The sequence below is a fragment of the Canis lupus genome, chromosome 28 (assembly GCF_003254725.2).
Source record: "Canis lupus dingo isolate Sandy chromosome 28, ASM325472v2, whole genome shotgun sequence".
Taxonomy (NCBI): Eukaryota; Metazoa; Chordata; class Mammalia; order Carnivora; family Canidae; genus Canis; species Canis lupus.
The window spans coordinates 22,424,101-22,445,613 of NC_064270.1; the positions used below are offsets into that span (position 1 = coordinate 22,424,101).

At 33.8% G+C, this 21,513-nt stretch overlaps 1 protein-coding gene across 4 annotated transcripts in view; it reads left to right on the plus strand.

The window, feature by feature from the left end:
• Positions 1-21,513, plus strand: part of SHOC2 (SHOC2 leucine rich repeat scaffold protein) — a 96,498-nt gene that overhangs the window by 2,634 nt on the left and 72,351 nt on the right. Inside the window, exon 2 of one of the 4 annotated variants that reach the window (XM_049103096.1) lies at positions 17,763-17,927. The exons of 2 other annotated variants lie outside the window; for them this stretch is intronic. The gene's annotated coding sequence lies outside the window, so the exon portion shown is untranslated. Of the gene's footprint in view, positions 1-17,762; positions 17,928-20,311; positions 20,480-21,513 lie in introns of all 4 variants that reach the window. One more of the 4 variants, XM_049103097.1, reaches the window with a different exon arrangement.

Here is a 21,513-nt window from a genome sequence, read left to right on the forward strand (position 1 = left end):
GTTTTGAGGGGTGGACTTGGCCTATTTCTAAGATTACTACTATTTCTTAGGGTGTTTAATTTTTGAAGAAACAACTACATTTACTCTCAGATTGGCATCTGTTTACCGATATCTCATTGTTAATACAGTTTCAAGTTTTTCTCTTGCTAAAAGTTGTTATGGATAAAAGAGCGATATTAAGAGATAAATAGCTTGCAGTTAGATTCTTAGAAAGTTTTTAAACTACCATATTCAGGTTGATCAGAGCTGTGTTTCAGTAATTGTAACCAGACTTGTACAACAAGTTGGGAATTACAAACCAGTCAGAAATTTGGAACAAAAGGAATACCCAAATTATAAATTCTTGTGTTATATTGCTGGGATTGTGCTTTTCTAAATATTATTATTTCTTCAGTGACTTGGGACAGGGCTTGTCCCCATGTTCAGAGAGACATAAACTGGAATTCTACATGGAATATTTCCAGGGATGCCTTCTGAATAGCTGCTGGTGTGTGTGTGTGTGTGTGTGTGTGTGTGTGTGTGTGTTTAAGTAAAATCTCTATGCTCAGTGTGGGGCTTGAACTCACTACCCAAGATCAAGAGTGGCATGCTCTAACTGGGCCAGCCTGGCACCCCTCTGGTAGTATATTTTTGACTTGCCTTACCCATGTGGGGGAAAGGTAAATAAAATTGAATTTCTTTGTTATCCACACAGTCTCCTATTTGTTTTGAAAATACGGTGGTTTATCAATCTCTGTTGTGTAATTTAATATTTCTGTAAGACTTGTGTTCTTTAAACATTTTTTTAGGTTTTTTTTTTTTTTTTTGGAAGATATCCAAACATAAAAATAAACTTGTGTTTTTGACTGAAAGTATACCTCAGTGTGTGCAGAAATAAGGATGAATTTTTTTTGGAGGTTGGAAGAATATATCTTTACAATTCAGTTTACTGTATTATTTATGTATCATTCACGTATGAAAAAAGCAAATAAGGCTTTAAGATTTGTAACTTAAAAAAGCATAAAATAAAAAAAACCAAAACAAGACCAGTCCCCCACTCTCCCCGCCCCAAACCCGCTAAAACCAAACAGGTTGATCCACAAATCCTTCAGTGAGTTCTGAGGTTTATATTTTGACCTTGGTGGAAAGTGTTCTTGAATTAGTTTATAAAATATCAGTTCAGATAGGAGAGGAGATTTAGATAAAGAATAAACACTTTGACATTTCCTAATAAGACTGGTAGGGAAGTTGTAAATATTTTGTTGTACATAATTTAGATAGAAATGAGCTGTAATTTAGAAGCAGTGATACATTAAGTACTTTCACGTGGTACTTGAGAAATGAGTACTGCAAATATTGGTTGCATTTTTGCTTATTGTTAGAGTTATACTTCATACATTATATATTATGCATTGGCATATTATAATTTAAGTCTAAATCTTTCATAGGCTAAATTATAAAAAAAAAAGTTGCTATCCCTGTGTTCTGAATTTTGTTTTGTCTACTTAGTTATACCACAATAAAGTTATGCCATATAAATCTTTCCCAAAATGTTTTCTCTGATAATACACTAGTTAAAATTTTGTTTTTTTCTCAACTTTGTTTACGCTGACTTTTAAATCTGAAAAATGTCTAAGTCACAAGGTGACCTATGGAATGCTTGAACTTTATATAGTGTTCTGAACTGTAATTGCAGTCAGTGAAGGTTGAAAGGAACAAGGATAAGTAGGAAAAACAGATTTATGTTCTAAAATATGTAATTGCATTATTTTTGAGGTAAACTCATGCTCATTCTTTGTTGGGTACTTTCCCCTGGTTCCCATCTTAGCGCAGCATCTTTAATTCTGCAAATCAAAGTTGTGACACGTGAAAAGAATATCCTAATTACAAAGGGCTCTTTAGCGTTTGAGATGTTGGTAACATATGTGCTTTCAGAGAAAGTATGAAGTTCCCATTATCAAGAATTAAAAGAACTAATTAGATTTCACACTATATATTTCATTCCAACTTCTTTAAAGATCAGAACTGATTGCAAAAAGTAATGCATGCTGTAAAAGGTAAGGATTCTTTTATCGGAAAGAATGAACATACTGCTTGAAGCTAAAACATTAAAGGAGACCTTAAAAGTGGATATAATTGGTCCCTATGTGAAATGAACCTGAAACACTAAGAAGTATTTTGAGTTGCCTATCTTCTAATGTTTATAGCACTGTGAGCATTCACAATTTAAGCACTTTATTTGCCCTCAAATGCTATTTGTAAATCCTACAATTTTAAGTAATTTTACAGTTGATAAAGATAAATCTTTTTTCTTTTGGTTTTTCTAAAGTCTCAGAGGTAAAGTAGAAATTATTTGTTCTGACAGAGATAAAATTAACTCCAAATTCTAGATATTATCAGTTAATTTTGTGCTTTCTCAGTTTCCAGTTTTGTGTTGTACAACACTCCTTCTTGCTTTTGAGACTGTCACAGTTATCAATAGTCCTTAAATTAACTTTAAAATTCTGTTCTGTAAATATATCTTACTATAATTTTATATTCACAATATCATCTACCTTCTAGTAAGTGTCATGTATGCCCCAGAGTTTGATGCATGGATAAGTATTTCCTGCTTTCAGAAGTTCACAGTATGTTGCATGAACTGTACAATAGTAAATTGTCTCATAATGTGACAGGTATTTTGATAGCAGTGTGTGCTGGAGAACTCTGATGAGTTAAGGCAGATTGCATGTACGATCAGCAATGCTTGCTGGAGGGTAGGTCTTGAACTAACTCTTGAGGGATAATAGTGGATAGAAAAAGCATAGAAGTTAGAGATGTTAAGATCCATTTGGAAAATTGCAGGTGAATAGCAATTAGGATTCTTTATATGACTTAGTATTTCAGTAGGCATTCATGAAAGCATATATTTTTAGAGATTGTTATTTCTTGTATGCCTAAATTTAATTTGGGCCTTGAACTGTGGATCTGTATGAATGTTGGGGATCTGCTTCAAATTATTATTTAAACCTCTTAACTAAGCATGTTTTTCATTAGTATTTTAATTAAATATGAGAAGAGCATACCAGCCTGATATGGAATAACCCCCAGGTTTAGACCTTGGATAATTGTTTCAGAATCATATTTAAATATTTTTTCTCAACATTTATGCATCATGTTAAGAGTAACATTTATGAACCTTTTTAAAATTCATGGTAAGTTTTTTATTGTACAGACATTTAAAATTCACTCTTTTGGGGGCTGGCTCATTTGGAAGAGTATGCCACTCTTGATCTTGGGGTTTTGAGTTTGAGCCCTTCCTTGGGTGTTGAGGTTACTAAAAATTAAAAATTCACTCTTCTGAGAGCATTAGAAGCCAATCTCTTTCCATACTTATTTCAAAGTGCCACTCTTTCCTTTGTGTAAGGCTGTATAATCAGCTATATTTTGGTAGAAGTATATGGCTTATATGATTTAAAAGTTCTCTGAAAAAAAAAAGGTTCTCTGAACTTGAATATTTTTCTTTCTTTCTTTTTTTTTTTTTTTAAAGATTTTATTTATTTATTCATGAGACACACACACACACAGAGGCAGAGACATAGGCAGAGGGAGAAGCAGGCTCCACGCGGGGAGCCCGATGTGGGACTCGATCCCGGATCCCCAGGATCAGGCCCCGGGCTGAAGGTGGCGCTAAACCGCTGAGCCACGCGGGCTGCCTGAATATTTTTCATATAGTATGATTTAAAACTCCTTTGAGGCCTTTTTTTTTTTCTTTTTTTTTTTTTTTTTGCCATTTCAAACTGTTCCCTCCAAAGTACCAGAATTTCTCATTCTAAGACATTCTCATACTGCTTTTTGTTGTTGCTTTTGATCTTTCCAGTTATTTTTGTTATAGAAACTTGAAATTGCTTTTTAAAATTTTCAGTTTAGCAGTTAAATTATACATTTTTAAAAAAGATTTATTTATATTTATTTTTAGAAAGTGAGCACAGGAGCCAGCAGGGGGAAGGGCAGAGGGGGAGAGTCTTTTGAGTAGACTCTCTCTGAGTGAAGAGCCTGATGTAGGCTTGATACCACAACCCATGAATTCATGACCTGAGCTGAAACCAAGAATCAGGTGCTTAACCAAGTGAGCCACTGAGGCGCCCCTACATTACAAATTTTATATCACTTCATTTATCTCAAGGTTATTTATTAGGAAACTAAGACTTTCTGATATCATCTCCTTGGACACAACCCCCTGCATTCTCACTTGACTAACCTAATCACCCTTCTGGCCTCAGTATCACATCCCTTGGGAGGCCTTCTTTGATCCTTAGTTAAATTTTCCTATTCTAAGGTCCTTTGGCACCTGTGGTTACCCTTTCTTTTTTTTTTTTAACATTTTTTGGTAATAATGTATTTCTGCCTTTTTTTTTTGCTAGACTGTAAATTTCATGATAGCATCAAGTATGTCTGTCTTCTTTACTACCTTTTCTCCAATATATAATGTCTAGACTTTGTACGCTCCTAATAAAAAATTACTGAAATTAGCAATCTCAAACCCCAAAACAAACAGACCTTTAACTAAAAAGGACAAAGAGATGTTCTAGTGCTTTTGGTCTTAAACATATTTTCCGCTTTTAGACTCCCTCAGGCCTTAATTGAAGGCTTTTTTTTTTTTTTTTTTAAGTCATAATGTACAATTTACAAAAGTTTAGTAACCTAATGATAAAAAGGACTGGGATTTTTCCTAGACATCATAAGAGACTTAAAAATGAGAGCACAGGAAAAACAGTTAAAAATCAGATACAAGATATTTTCTTTAAATGGCAGCTAAAGGCAACTTAATGTGATCAACATAGACTCTTTCAAGACACAATTTGTTTTATGTATAGAACAGTATAAGAGTAATGCTGATAGAAGATCGTGAAGAAAAATTAAGTACCGTTAGTGAATTTTGTTAAAGGTTACACAGGACTATGTGTTGTATTTGGAAAAAGTTTTTATCTAAAATGATGCAATTAAAAAATCACAATGTCAAGCTTTTGGTATTGGAAAGATTTGCTTAAATGAGGTGAAACACAGTAGGCACCATAAATACTGAGTAAAATTAAATTGAAGCAAATAATTATCTGAAATTACTGACTCACTGCAGTATAAGTATTTTACAATTTGTTGAAGTAGATTTTATACCTACCATGTTTCTTTGCTTACTTAGCTATGAAATACGTAAAATTGAGTAACATGTTTTTCTTCACTAGTTTTGATTAAAAACATACCTGTTGCAATGATATAACAAAATGACATAAGTATTTCTGCAACTTTCATTCTGTTAAAGAGAGTAAGCTTTATTAATTTATTTGGTATTGGCAATCTGGACTGGAAAAATTAGGTTGAGGGTTGGTAATCACTTATTTGCTGGAAGCATGTGAAGTAAAATAGATTGAGTGACCTGAAAGAGATTATATTTAATTCTAATTTTGTTTATGTATCTTCTGAGGTAAAGAACTAAAAATTTCACCTTTTTAGTTTTTGTTCAGATAAACTGCACTTTATCTTAATATTGTGATCCTGTTGAATCCTATGATTCTGTAAGTACCAGTAGAAAAGCTAATTATTTCTTGTTGCTAAAACAAATACTGGTTTATCTACCATGTGTTAATTACCATTTTAAACTCTTAGAAATAGGATACTTATATACTAGGCAGCTTAAAATAGTAAGGTTTTATGATTTAATCTTGAAGACATTTATTTCTGTACTTTGGAAGTAGTGATTTGAAATTCTTAATACTAGAAATATGGCCTAGTTTCAGAACACCCACTAAGCAACTGTGGGAACTCAGCATGCTAAATGGCTTGTAGTGCTGCAGTATTTTTTAATTTTCCCCACCCCCTCTTATATAATAGCTTATAGTAGTACACACAGAACATGAGTATTTGGGACAAGAACAAAGTGTATTGAAGTCTCCAAAACATGTGAGACTGTCAGGCTTTGTGTTGAGTACCAAGAAGCTAAAAAGATGATCAAATATAATGATAGTGAATGACACAGATCAGGTGGTAATGTTTTTAGGTTGCAAATAAAGCAGTAATTGTTTTTGGGCTTGAGAAAAATGACTTAAAAAAATGGAATCACTGTTTTTGAAACAAAATTTTAAAAAATTCAACTAAAATTTTCATTTAAGAAGTTTGATAGCTCTGATTTAAACATTTCCATGATGTTTGTGTACAGGACTTAAAAATTTTAGTAGGAATAATCCTAAACATTTCCCCCAGAATGTTGTGCAATGAAAACACTGCAGTATTTTGTCAGTCTATGAGAACCAGATACTGAAACTGATTAGCTACTACTAACTGTGAAGAATGAAATCTACTAGTTCTTACTCATTGTTCAGGAAAGTATGGTTGTAAAGGCATTTGAAAAAACATACTTTTGCCATCTTATTTTATTAAAGTGACTGAATTGATCTGCATGATTTTAATATCATGCAGATGGATAGTAGAGTTAAATGCTTCACTTTAAAGATTTTTATGATACAGAAAAGAAAGACTTCATAAATTTGCTTTAAAAGTCAGCTCTGTAATTCTTGTAGAGTTAGCTCTTTGGGTAGTGCCTTAATGCATAACTAGTTGTATACAAAAATATAAAGAATTTGACTTTTTCTCTACTGGAACTCAGTTATACAGTGTGTGTATGCATTTAATGATAATTTATAAAATAGTAATGATCTTTGGCAGCATCTTGAAGATTTTTGATCAGTGAAAGTTGAAATTAATAAAACCGAAGTTTTGCTATATTTTATTATATTCAGGTTTTTTGAAAATTTAAAACCCACAAATTGTAGATTCATGTGCTAAAAATAATTTAATTAGCTCATCTCTTTCCTGACTATATCATTATCCAGTTTTTATAACTAACAATATGGTAATACTTGCATTGCTTCTTAGAGCAATTAAATTTAGATATTGCCAAATAATGTTTCTGGCATGATTTAAATATCACTGGCTACCTGCAAATTACTAAATGATTTACATCTTTGTGGTACTAAGAATTTTTTATGTCAAAATTTCTGTAAACTGTGAGAATCATTTTGGGATTTTAGTGGCAAGATACTTCCCGGTTGGGAACTGGTTTGTTTAACGTGGTAACCTACAAAAATAATTTCCTTTTATGTGTATTCAAAAATGTAAGCAATGCCTGCCTTTCAATATTTTGAGTAGCTTCTGATGAGAGAAATTCCTTATTAACCTTATTAACCTTTTTGGCTGCTCCGTATCTTTCTTTTGATCTTGTTTGGGGAATGTTTTTGCTTTAGGATATTTAAAAAAATCTAATACAGAGATAATCAGATTATATTTTTAAAGCTCAAAATGCATTTTGTAAATCCTCTTTTAACTGCTAGGATAAGCAGATAATTAGTTAAACATATGATCTTCATCTAAATAGTCTCAAATATGGACTATATAAACATAAGAAAGACTATTTGCCCTATAATATATATATATATTTTTTTTTTTTTAAAGTAGGCACCACACCCAACATGGGGCTTGAATTCATGACCCCGAGATCAGTCAAATGCTCTACCAAATAAGCCAACCAGGTGCCCTATGTGCTCTATGATAACAGCATCTTGTCAGACACTGATTTTTAAATGTAAGATACCTACCTGAAGACCACATATCCTCTAAATCTTGTTATGTATAATATATTTATTTTTGTTTACATTTTTTGACAGTTTCTGATAAATTATACAGCGAGTAACAGGATTTATAATCAAATAAAACCTAGTGAAGGAATGTGTGGGTTTATACATATATAAATGAAGCATTTAGAGAAAGTTAATGTTTACTTTAAAAATGCTGAAAATCATTTTTTAAGTTGAAATTACGTTATTGAATACTGTCATTTTAGTGCATATAAATTAAGATAGCAATTTTCTCATTTTGCTTTACAACAATAATCAGGTAATCAACTTTTTTCTTTATTGCTGATGTGCACATAGTAAATGAAAAGTAACATATTTTGCGAATACTTAGGTCGAGTGTGACATGTTTGGAGATTCTTGGAAAAAAAGGTGGTTACAACAAACATTTATAGGTCAGTCTTTTTAGGAGAGTTATTTGGGTGGCATAACAGCTTTTAAGAGAATGTTTGGCCAAGATATTTGATGTTTACTATTTTATCTTAAGTCCATTGAGACATTTACATCCATCCTACCCCACCCCTGCCTTTATTTTGAGGCTTTGCTAGAGAATCTTGCAATTTTTATATATGGTGAATTGTAGTGTTGTCCAGGAGAGCTGTAATTCTAATTATGGCTTATATTGTGGGTTGGGTAAACAGATATTTTCAGTTCTTTGCTCAAAATTTTGCCCAGAATCAAAATTTCATAATCTTAGGCTTTTCCATAAGAAGAAATGTAGATTTCTCTAAAAACTCTCATGTATTTGCTACTATATAAAATAAATTAGTCCTCTCTATGCCAGTCCAAACAATTTCATCTTACCTCTTCACCAAAGGGGGGGAAAAGTTGAATGAATGAATTTGCAGGTGTTATAAGTTTTATACTTTTGACATAATTCTTTTTAGCATGGACAAGTATAGAGCATTTTATTTTTTCAGTTATTTCTTTAGCCTCCATGAGTTCATTCATGCTACTTAAGAATTTTTTTTTCCATTTCTGTATGAATAATAACATTCCTTTGAGCATGTTAATTTTGGGTGCTTTTTTTTTGATCTTTGGTCTCCCAGTTTTCAAGATTCCTTTTTTAACTCTTGAACTACAAAAAATGTATGACTTGATGTGACTTGGAGGGGAGAATAGTTTTTGTCCTTTAAACTACTTTAAAAAAAAAAGAGCATTTCTGATCATTGTAAACAAAAGAAAATGCAATTGAAATCTTGTCATTTTAGGAATTTATATCAAAATCTGAATGACTTAGAGTTAATTTTAAGTAGAATATAGGGAAACCCATGCATGGGACAAGGTTTTTGTCTATTATTTGACTATCTTCATGCAATAAGTGTTTACTGAGCACTTATTGTGTACTTAATAAAAAGTTCATAATATCTTTGAAGTTGTAGAGTGCTTTGTAGTGTAAAAATTGCTGCTTTGTGTAAGGTGCCTGCTCTCTAGTAGGGTAGATAAAGCCAAGGTAAACATTTATAAATATTTCAGTAAGTATAACTGCTGTATATACTAGGTATTGTTTCTAAGTACGAGGATGTGACTGTGAAAAAGGCAAAAGTGTCCCTATTTTCTTGTTACTTTAAATGAGGGAGAGTCCAGACTTTTAATACAGTGTGATAAAGGTTCTGATTGGGAAGTTTTAAAGGGAGCTTGGAGGAGGATGTATCCAGAAAGGCTTTTGAATGTTTGCAAACGTTTTCCCAGATGTCTTAAGCTGAGGTATGAAGAATACATGAGAGTTAGCTCAGTGAAGAACTATAAACCTGTATTTTTGACAAGAGGAAATAGCTTTTGTAAAGTCCTGACAGCAGGAGGTAGCAGGACGATATGGGATCTGAAAGAAGTTCATGTGACCTGAACACAAGATGGGAAATACTGGAGTTGTGGAAGAAGTAAATGGGGGCCAGATCTTGTTAAGAACATAGGATTTTATCCAGGGCTAGGTTTGTGGGGACCAGCCACTCTCCCCCAAATGTTTTAAATTGGACAGTAACCTGATTAGATTTGAGTATTTGAAAGATCACTGTATAGTGTAGTGATTAGGTTAGGAATAGGATGGTGGGGTAGCTGTGGTGAGACCAGTTACAAAAACTCTTCGAGGAGAGAATTTAGCCTACCCTGGAGCAGGATAGTAACAGTGAGAATAAAGAGAAGTTGAAGAGTCAGGAGAAATTTTAGAAGGATGGTTAGATAGGAGTTGGTGATTGTTAGGACATGATAATTGGAGAGAGAAGAGTCAGGGTGACTGTAGGATTCTTGACCTTCTCCCATTCTTCTTAGTTGATTTCTCCTAAGAGCTTCTCTCTTTAAGAAGCCTCTTCTTATTTCTCCAACCTCCAAGACTGGCTTCGTTTTTGTGCTTCAGAACCTCTTACCACACTATATTTTTTGCCTTTTCCACTTGCTTTGTAAGCTTACAGGCATGTACCGTGCCGTATTATTACATATTTAGAACCTTGCACATCGCATAACACTATGTATTAAATAAAATATTGAATGAAAATACAGTTTTTGGACATGGAGCCCAACATGGGGATTGAATTCAGGACCTTGAGATTAAGACCTGAACTGAGATCAAGAGTCAGACACTTAACCGACTGAGCCATCCAGGCACCCCGAAAATAATAGTTTTTATATGTACAGTTAGAGAAAACATGTTTTTCCGGAGTATCAGTATCCAAAAACTTATTTATAACTTCACTGTCGATTAGATCATTCCATGCACTTTTGAATCTCTTTTTTGTAAAAACAATGTTATAATTCAGATCTGAAGTACTGGATATATTATTCTTCATGGACTGTCATGAACTAATATATATGGACTTTGATTATTATGTTGACCTCCTCTGGTATTATGCATTCTGGTTTTCTTTATAAATAAATTTTAATTAGCTTTGTCTTTTGTCAGTTTAAAAGTCAACATAACCAAACTATTACTGTTAGAATTTTTTGTTTCAAAATGAAAATAACTTTTTTCTCCCTCCCTGATTGTAAAAGGAATCAATGCTTATTTAATACATCTAAAAGAATAATACAGAGATAAAAATAAAACATATCCTAATACCCAAGGATAAATACCCAAATATCATTTGATGGATGTTGTAGACTTTTAAGATTTTATATATATTTATGAATGCTATGATGAAGTTAAAAGCTATCCACAGAGAGGAAATATACATGACATAAATATGTAAGGAAAGATATTAATACCCTTCATACGAAGAATCCTGATACCTAGCATATAACCAAGTAACTCCATAGAAATGGTCTCCTAAACTTCAGTTTCTACAGGAGACCAGGCAGGTAACATAAATGAGTGAACACACAGGGTTAGCTGGAAAGCACTCGGCACAATTTCTATTCACTACCAGTTGATTTTTCTATTAAGAATGTTGACCCAGAATGTTCTCATTTTAAATATTTAAGAAGAGAAATAGAGATCTACATTGTAGTAAAATTCCCAATTATTAAGTATTGGCAAATGAAAAAAAAAAAACTGTTAAGTGTGGCCATGATCTATGTTTTGTTAATACCACAAATAGTGGAAGAATGGAAAGATTTGTTTACCCTACTAATCAAGGAAATGTAGCTTAAAATATATCATTTTTTATATATCAGATTGATGGAAATGAAAAAGATTAATATTTGGCAAGATTGGGAGAGTATAAATTGATGAAGTGTCTTTGAAAGAGATCAGTTGGAACTACCTATATGTATTTTATTTTATTTATTTTATTTTTTTTCCTATATGTATTTTAAATGCATATTAGTTTTGACCAAACACTTCTGCTTTCAGGAATCTGCCTTACAGAAATACTAGTTACTACATGTGAAGATTTATGCTCAATAAGCACTATTGGCCAAAAAAAAATTATATATATATATATATATTTAATTAAAGTAAATGAAGGAGTGCCTGGGTGGCTCAGTCATTTAAGTGTCCAACTCTTGATTTCCACTCAAAATCTGCTTGGGGTTCTCTCTCCCCCATCAGCCTTCAGGTGCATGCCTGTGTGTGTGTGTGTGTGCGTGCCCTCGTGCGCTCTCTCAAAGTCATAAAAAAAGGCAGATAGAAACCCAAATGCAAGTTGATATGAGAATGATTAATTAAATTATGGTATAGTTATAGCACCAGTCATAGGAATGAAAAGAAATGAAGTATATCTGTATTCTTGTATGGAAACAGTCCATAATTTACTATTTACCATTTAATGCAAACTGGACAATTTTATACATAAACTTGTATTATATGTGTATGCTGTCATTTTAAGTCTGTATGATATTCCATCGTGTGACGCTGTAATTTATTGAGACTATTGATGTACCTGTGTGTTATTTCCAATGTTTTGCTATAAATATGCACATTGTTAACACTTTTTTGCAAATGTCTTTGTAGTGGTGTCTCCAAAGATAATTTCTTTTGTATTTATATTGTAACATTAAATGTCTGAACTGTTGTAGATGCTTTGGGGAAATAAACTTGTCTCTGAGAGTGTAATTTATGACCTCTAATCTGAGTAAATATACCTTAGGAATGGTAATTGGAGAACTAACCAGAAAGGTAGCACCATGTTCAGTGAACTTAAATTCTTTAAAGTTTTTAAATTTAAGTAGTAATTTTTATTTAGTCATTACATATTTATGGTACAAGATCTAAAAGATACAGAATTGAGGGTGCATGGGTGGCTTGGTCAGTTGGATATCTGCCTTGGGTACAGGTCATGATCTCAGGATGGAGCCCCCTCATCAGGCTCCCTGCTCAGTGAGGAGCCTGTTTCTCCTCCCTCCCCCACTCTTCTTCCCCTTCCCTCTCTTCTCATGTTCTGTCTCTCCTTTCTCTCTCTCAAGTAAATACATAAACACAATCTTAAAAAAAAAAAAAAAGGTAAAAAGATACAGAAGTATAAAGCAAATCTTTCTTTCATTCTGCAACCTCTTGTGCTTAGTTTCCTGGGAAACCACTGCCAGTTTTGTGTATACATCCACAGATATTTTATACATATTTTTATACATATATAGGTGTAGATTGTTTTTCTTTCATAAGTGGTAGCTTGTGATGCTGTTCTATAGCTGGGTTTTTTCTCTCAACTATAATAAATCTAATACTTGCATAGTACTTTGTAGGTCCTGTTTTGATAAGTTTTTTTGGTATTCATTAATCTTCATCACAGCCTTGAGACGCAGGTAATATTATCCCTTTCATACAGAGAAGGAAACTGAGGTTTGAACATGTTAGTTAAGTTGGGAAACTGGAGGTTGTGGAACTCCCAAGAATGGTTTCAGAGCCCTTACCAGTAGTAGTTAGTATGCTTTGCTGTCTCACTTATTTCATACCGGTACATGGTTGTTGCAGCATTCTTTTTAGTAACTATGTAGGTATTTCAGTGAATAAACTTAATTTATCTAACCATAACCATAACCCTTGTTGATGGACCTTTAGGTTGTTCAGTATATTGCTGTTACAAATAGTGCTATAGTGAATATCTTTGTGTGGATATAAATGCCTGTGTTATTTTGAACAAAAAGAGTCTGCCATGTTTCATTTTCATCTTTTCAAATTGGGGCAGGGGAGGGTGGATCTGTTTTTTCTTTTTCTTTTTCTTTTTCTTTTTCTTTTTCTTTTTTTTTTTTTTTAAGATTTTATTTATTTATTCACGAGAGAGAGAGAGAGAGAGAGAGAGAGAGAGAGAAGCAGGCTCCATGCAGGAAGCCCGACGTGGGACTCGATCCCCCGTCTCCAGGATCACACCCTGGGCTGAAGGCCCATCAAACCGCTGAGCCACCCGGGCTGCCCTGGATTTGTTATTCATACAGTTTTGTTTTATGATATAACCTGGGACTTTTTTTTTTAAATGAGTGTATTTAGCTCATCTATATTTATTCTAGCATTATGCTTATTTCCTCATCTTTTAAGAAAAAGTTAAAGTATATAGAGCAGTGCAGTATAAAGGTGTTAGCATACCTTAGTCCATTTCCTCTCTATCGTTGGGGATTGTAATATTTACCTTATATTCTGCAGCGATGTGTTTTTTTTTTTTTCCTCCCCAGTCTAAAGCCAATAATTAAATGGACACTGCGCTCAAAACTTATCCTTTTTTCATGGCTTTTCTTTCTATCCTTTGGATAACTGAATTTTGTCAACTAGTATTTTCTTCAAGAGCAGTTGATAGGAACAGTTTTCTTTGAGTTCTTTCATATTCAATACTATTTAACTGTTGCTATCAACTGCTATTTAACTGAACTGTATTGTTAGACTTGATATAAATTCTTGAGGCAGACTTTTTTCCCTTGACATTCTGATAGGTATTGTACTGTTTTTAGCATTGAGTTCCTCCTTTTTTTCCATTTTTGGGTAGTAATGATTTTGTCTAGGTTCTGCAAGAATTCTATATATCTATTTATGTATTTTTAAAGTATTCTCTAGGCCCAGTGTGGGGCTTGAACTCAGAACCCTGAGACCAAGAGTCACATTCTCTAACAAGAAAAAAGTTGCATGTTCTATGTACCAAGCCAGCCTGGTGTCTCACAAAAATTCTCTTTAAATTACAATAATTTTTTTCTTAGGAAAAGGTGTATCACTTTTCTTGTTTAGTTCTGACTCTCCTGTGTGTCAGTAATGCCAGATGAAGTCTGTGAAAGCTTCAGATGTGCCTTACAAGGGGCTTTGGGCTTGCCCTTATGGCTATGGCATGTACATTTTAGAAAACTGAGCTGTGAGTGTTTTGAGACATGAAGCTGCAAACCTTTCCCTTGCTTGAGATCTTCCAGCATTTCTTTTTACCTTCACTGCATACGGCAGCCGTTCTTATGTATGTGTGGTTAGAGATGTCTTTTGGTTCGGGATGGAGATGTAGATTTTGCTTCTGTTTCTCTTTTTGCTAGTTGTTTTGAGATTTTTCAAGAGGAGAAAGGGTCCACACCATCTTTACATTGCTATTTTCACCAGAAATTGTAAAGGCTGTAGGCCTAGTTTTACCGGAATTAAGATCATTTACAAGTATAAGGGATAAAATGTATGCTGATGTAGCGTTCTGAAAGCCAAAAATCATTTATACAGGTTCTTTTTGTTCAACTTTTTAAAAGATTTTTTTAATTTATTCATGAGAGAGAGAGAGACAGAAAGAGGCAGAGAGGCAGAGACATAGGCAGAGGGAGAAACATACTCCCTGTGGGGAGCCCAATGCATGACTCTATCCCCAGACCAGGATCATGCCCTGAACAGAAGGCAGACGCTCAACTGCTGAGCCACTCAGGTGTCCCTTGATCAAATTTTTACAGAAAGATTTTATTTATTTGAGAGAGAGTGCATGAGCAAGAGGAGAGGGAGAGGGAAAAGCAGACTCTTTGCTAAGCAGGGAGCTGGATGTAGGGCTTGATCCTGAGATGCCAGGATCATGACCTGAGACTAAGGCAGATGTTTAACCAACTTAGCCACCCAGGGGCCCTCCATCAAATCTTTTAATTAAAAAAAATCACAGTGTAACATTTGAGTTTGAATATATCACTTAATTTGTATTTATAAAGCCTTGTCATTACAAAGCATCAAGAATGAAACGAAAAACTAATGACTAGAATGCTCATTAGTTCTTTAATTTTGGGTGTTGATACCTTTTACAGTTGCCTTTGAAAATCAAACTTTATTTTTTTTTTTTAAGTAGGCTGTATGGCCAATGTGGGACTTGAACTTATGGCCCTCAAATCTCAAATCAGGACTCAAATGTTCTACCAACTGAACCAGCCAAGCATCTCTAAAAATTGAACTTTTTAAATATATATGCACTAGAATTTTAAAATATTGTCTTTTGATGTAATACATTTTAGCTCTGGAATATTCTGGTATTCTGAATGGCATCTTGTTTTTCAAGAGAAATGTCAGTTTATCTTAATGACTCTATTAAAAGAAATATGTTAAAAAAATCTTAAAATAGCTGGTGGGTAAGCTTTCTTCTGTTTTCTGATTTAAACATAATCTTGTATTCATTTGGCCTTGTTCTGTTTTATCTATCCTTTGTCCATTAGCAAGAGCAGGGGGACTGCTCAAAGAAACCAGGTATTTTTTCCATCATCCCATTCCTTTTGTGTGATGGAATATATTGCTTTCTTAGCCTTAAATACAAATACATTTTCATATTCTCACAGGAAATTTTAATGGCTGCTAGACTATTGGGGATTTCAGTGTTAAGTCTTTGTTACTCCAATTACTGATTACTCCAGTGTTTTTTAAATTTCAAAATTTTAATGATTTTTGTAAAATTCTGACCGTGTTCTAATTTCTTTTGTGCTGAGCTATGTTTATTACTAAATATTTGCACTTACAGCACTTGAAACTCAGATTTTATAGATATTCCTTAAAAAGGCTTTTTGATCCAAATGTATTGGGAAATCTCGTATCATCTATCCTCTCTCATGGAGTACATTATTATTATCAGAAAAGGATAATTTCTGCCATAAAGACAGAATAATTATGTTTGAAAACCTCTCATCCTAACTACAAAGCTGTTTAAAACAAACAAACAAAAAAAAAACAAAAAAAAAAAAAACAAAGCTGTTTAACCATAGAAGTAGGTGTTGTAGAAATATAGTTTGGGAAATGCTAAGAATGTATTACAGAACATTTTCAGGTAAACATGTTAAGGTATTCCAAAATACCTGTTTGCATGACAATTAGGATTACCTATAGTTATGGGGATCTTACAAGCTTTTAAATATGGATAAATAGTAACTAAATGTCCCAGTTTGTGAACATATGCAACACAATTATGATAGTATTCTTACTATAATTTTAAGGGTTTGTTTTTTGACCTGGACATTTTGTTATAATTGGTTTTCCAGTCTGAAAGTACTTCTCGACTTAGTATGTATTGAACATCCATTATTGGTCCTTGGAACTACTTTTTGCTAAGACTTAGCAAACAGGAGTTTTAGAGCTTTAAGTCACCTATGCGATCATATAGTCCCCTAAGCTCATTTTTCAGATTAAAAAACTGAGGCCTTTGTGGCACCTGGGTGGCTCAGTCAGTTGGGTGTCTGATTCTTGGTTTTGGCTCAGGTCATGATCTCAGGGCCATGGGATTGACCCCTGCATCAGGCTCCACCACTGCCCAGAGTCTCCTTGTCTCTCTGCCTGCCCACCCTCTTACTTGCTCTCTCTTAAATCAATCAGTAAAATCTTTTAAAAAGTTAAAAATAAATAAGGGCCTCAGTTTTTTTTTTTTTTTTTTTTTTTAAATTATTCATGATTGAGAGAGAGAGAGGGAGGCTCCATGCCAGGAGCCCGACCTGGGACCGGATCCCGGGACTCCAGGGTCACACCAGGGGCCAAAGGCAGGCGCTGAACTGCAGAGCCACCCAGGGATCCCCTCATTTTTTTTTTTTAAGTGTAGCTATATGTTCAAGGTTATGTTGCAATTTATCAAAGAATTTGGAACCCAAACTGTACAGCTCTAGATTTTTTTTTTTACTGCATTTTCTTTCAGTATATTACTCTTAATTGCATTCCTTTTGAGATAGACGTCCAGGAGGAGATAGATATATTTAACATAATTTAGGGTGAGATTGAGTTAAATTATAAGGTGGGTCAAATTTAATATAGATAGAACTTCCCAAGTAAGTTTCACATATCTGAATTACTCTTTCTTTTAGTTTAGAGAAAAATAATTTTAAAATAAGCATGTACTTTTAGTATTGCTAATAAGGAATAGTTAGTGCTTGGTTTTTTAGTGTTTTTTTTTTTTTTTTTTTTTTTTTTTTTTTTAAGATTTACTTATTTAGAGAGCAAGGGTGTGTGCACATAAGTGAATGAGGGGAGGGGCAGAGGAAGAGACTCTTCAAGCAGAGTCCCTGCTGGGGCTCAGACCTGTGACCCATGAGATCATGACCTGAACTGAAATCAGGAGTTGGTTGCTCAACCGATTGAGCCACCCAGGTACCCCTAGTGCTAGTTTTTAGTAATTGGTGCATGGGTCAGATTCTTTTCTAAATTGAGCTGTATCATCACTTCCCTAGTGGTCAGTTATGGAAACAATTACTTATCTATTCTATTAATGGAAAAGTGGACCTAAATAGCTATAGAATTAAACTCTTAACATACGGAGTTGAAATTATAAAATACTTTTTTTTTTTTTTTTTAAGATTTTATTTGACAGCACAAGCAGGGGGAGTGGCAGGCAGAGGGAGAGGGAGAAGCAGACTCCCTACTGAGCCAAGAGCCTGACATGGGGCTCTATCCGAGGAACCTGGGATCGTGACCTGAGCCAAAGGCAGAAGCTTAATGGACTGGGCCACCCAGGCGCCCCAGTAAATATATTCTTTTTGTCATACTTTTCAGCAAGATACCACTTGGTAGAAAATAAGTGAGCTCAAGGTTATGTGAATTATGCATTAAGATATATAATAACATATTATTGGAAGAAATTTATCTTTTAAATGCCAGAATGTTCCATAAAATACTAGTTTGGCCTATAGAATTAGGTTTTAGATGGGGGAAACCATTTTTTAAAGATATTTAGATTTTCTGTATTTTATTGGTCTTTTTAGCTGACATTTCCTCAAACTGTAGAAAGCAATAATAGCTTTTCAATCTTGTTCTGTGTTAAAATTTTCCTTGATTCATGTGTCTAATCCTCATTATTTACATCACTATTTATATCTATAGTGTATTCTCAGATAATATAGATACGAGTTTTAAGACATGGGTTTTAAATGAATCAGAACTATATTAGTCTTATGATTGCTTTATGATCTGTGTGATCTTTAAGAAGTCACTTGATTTCTCTTGAGCCTCTGTTTCCTTTCCTTATCTGTAAATGGAGATTAAACTGCCTCAGAATTGGTGCAAGAACTTAATGAAATAACAGCTAAAATCACCTAGCACAGTACTTGGCCTGTAATAAATACTCAGTAAATATTATCTGTTGCTGCTCATGATGTTATTGTCAGATTCACACCATACTGTTGGGCAAATAATTTAACTTCCATAAATCTTGGTTAGCTTATCTATTAATGGGAAGACTAGTAACTATGTTGGATGTCTGCTTCACAGGGTTATTTTGGAAATCAAATGTAATCCTGTGATAGTAGTTTATGAACTGTCAACCTATCTGAGCTAAGGTAACAAGTCTTAAACCATTAGGAACCAGACAGGTAAAACCAGATGGAATGGAGATCTGCTTTTTTGGGAGAGTTTAGCTGAAGGCTTGAAGATACACCTGTTTGTCTTCACTACTGGCAAACTGAGGTGCCAGGTGTAGACACATAACTTTCTTTCCAGAATACATAACTGTTTCATCAGTGTCTTCCATAAAAGATCTATCTAGATGAAGATGAAAAATCTGTGGCAGAGTCCAAACTCTTAGCTCACTACCCATTGCCCTTTATGATTTGGTTTCAACATCCATTTCTTTACCTTAATCCTTCCTATTCCTTCCTCCCCTCCCCCTCTCCCTCCCTCCCTTCTTTCCCCACCCCCACCCCTTACATCACTACCAACTTCCATGTCTTCCTGAGGGATAAGCACTTAGATGAACAGTTTGAAATATATTTTTATAATCTTCCGTAAATGTAGCCCTCACATACATTTACAAAATTTCTCCTAACAAACAAACCCCCCAAAATTATATTATGAAGAAGCCACAGTTTTGATAAAGCTTTACTTGAATCATATGCCCAGCAGCTCTCCATGAGATGTCCATTTCTCTGTATCCTTAACCAGCACTCTTTAATATTTTCATTAATTTAATAGATATAACATTGTTTCTCTTGCATTTTTAAATGTTCTTCTAATGATTTGTGAATATATCTTTCTAGATCTTTCATACAGCCAAAGGTAGAACTCAGAATTCATTTAAGCATTTGCTTCAAAATGGAGATATAAATTTGAACTCTGTGAAATCATCTTATTAAAGAATTTATCAAACATTGGTTTAGCATACTATCTTACCTTGTTTTTATCCTCAGATAAAGCTTAGAATCCACTGTTCTGAATTTGATGTTTATCTAAACTTTGTATGTATCCACAAACAGTATGTAATTTTGTATGTGTCAAAGCTTTATACAGATTGAATCATTTTTTATCATTCTGCAGCTTGTAGGTTTCTTTGTCCTTGTCCACTATTGTTTCTGAGATTTGTCCATGTTGCTTTCTCTAGGTGTAGTCACTGATATTTATCATTGTATATGTAACCTTGCTGCAGTGACTTCTTGTGCAGTTGTATAGAAGTTTTCATACTGTAAATCCCTAGAAGTAGAACTGATGGATTGAATGAGTGGATACAGGCATTTTCGTTCATCAGATTTTTGCCAAATTGCTCTCCATCGTAGCTTTAACAATTGGTGCTTTTTCCAGCAGAGTGTTGAGTTCTCATGGCTTTACATTCTCCAACAAGTTGGTTTTATGAGACTTTTTCAGTTTCTAGCCTAATGGCAATAATATCTCTTCATATTTCTTTAATTACTGGTGATATTGAAGAGTTTTCAAACAATGTTTATTGGCCTTTTGAGAATTTTCTTCTGGAAATTGCATGCTTAACTTTTTATAGCACAGTATTTGTCTTTTTCTTAGCAATTTATTATGTTTCTTAATATTTTCTGGATACACATACTGTTTTAGAAGTATGAGTTACAAAGATCTATTCCTAGTCAGAAGCATGTTCTTTTATATTTTTCTGTTTTGTTTTTTAAAGGTTTATTTATTTGAAAGAGCACGAGTGGGAGGGTTAGAGGGATAAGGAGAGAATCTCTAGCAAACTGCGTTGAGCTGGAGCCTGCCTGATTTGGAGCTCAGTCTCATGACCATACCACAACCTGAGGCAAAACCAAGAGTTCAAAGCCCAGCTGACTGCACCACCCAGGTGCCTCTGTTTTATTTCTAATTAACCTTAAAAATTATTAAATGATCATGAAGTTAGAAGTTTAGAGTTCAGTTGAACTCTGAGAGTAAGTTGTCCACCTGATGCTCCATCATTCCTGAATTCTTTGGTGTAGTAATTCTCTTTCTGGCCTGAGGACAACTTCACAGTCTTAAAAAAATTATTTAGAACATCAGAGAGGGCTTCTACGTATGGGTTGTATTTATTCATATTTACTATATTAGAAATTAAAGCTAAGAAATTTTAAAAATATCACTTATTTTTGAAAATAAACTCATTACATGTTAACATGAATTTTTAAGGAAAAAATAACTACTTTTCATAACAAGTGATTTCGTTTCACATTTTTGAAAGTTTAGTATCTAAATAGATAATGGCTGAATTCTCGTAATTGTTTTTGTCTGTTACAGTATATTATTTTGGCTGAAGAATACGAAGAAAATCAGGCCTCATACAGATACAGAGTTGGAAGGAATATTTTAATAGTCTTTACAGATGGTTGTAGGAATTCACTGATACTGCTTCAGATGACAGTAATTTCTTAAAGTTTAATTGCAATGTAGAATCTAGAACTATATCATTGAACTTTTTCCCCTTTTTATTTAGAAATGATTAGACTCATAGGAAGTTGCAAAAATAGTACTTCACTCAGTTTTCCCTGGTGTTGGCATTTTATATAATTATAGTGCTTTATCAAAACCAGGAGATTGACATTGGTATAATATTGTTAACTTGACTATGGACCTTATTCAGTTTTTTGCCCCCCCCCCCCTTTTTTTAATTTAAAGATTTTATTTGAGTGAAAGAGGGGGAGTGAGAGGGAGGGGGAAAGAATCTCAAGCAGACTCTGCACTGAATGGGGCTCAGGACTCCATCTTATAGCCTTGAGATCATGACCTGACCCAAAATTGAGAGTTTGATGCTTAACTGACTGAGCTATCCAGGTGCCTCAGTTTTTTGCCTTTTTGGGTATTCATTTGGGTCTGTCTCTAATTCTGTGCTTTCAGATCCCATGT